Here is a 316-nt window from a genome sequence, read left to right on the forward strand (position 1 = left end):
CCGCGCCCGAACCCCCTCCCCCGACTCTCCCGCGCGGAAGTGGGCGTGCCCAGCCCCGGCACAGAGCATGCTCAGTTGGCGCCCGCCGATACCTGGAGGCGGGGGGTGGGGTGTGGATAGGGAGCGGGGCACCGCATGGTACACCCCGCCCCCGTCCCCGATTGGCTGCGGAAGGGGGAAGGGTGCAGGCGCACCGCCCCTCTGTCGGTCACGTGGTGAGGGAGCGGCGTTCGGCTCACCCCTTGCGCCTTTGGGCGTGTCGGAGCCCGAATTCTGAGTTCGATACCCGCGCCCGGCGACCCGGCTGGCCGCCGTC

Source organism: Phaethon lepturus, unplaced genomic scaffold (assembly GCF_000687285.1).
Source record: "Phaethon lepturus isolate BGI_N335 unplaced genomic scaffold, ASM68728v1 scaffold146, whole genome shotgun sequence".
Classification (NCBI taxonomy): domain Eukaryota; kingdom Metazoa; phylum Chordata; class Aves; order Phaethontiformes; family Phaethontidae; genus Phaethon; species Phaethon lepturus.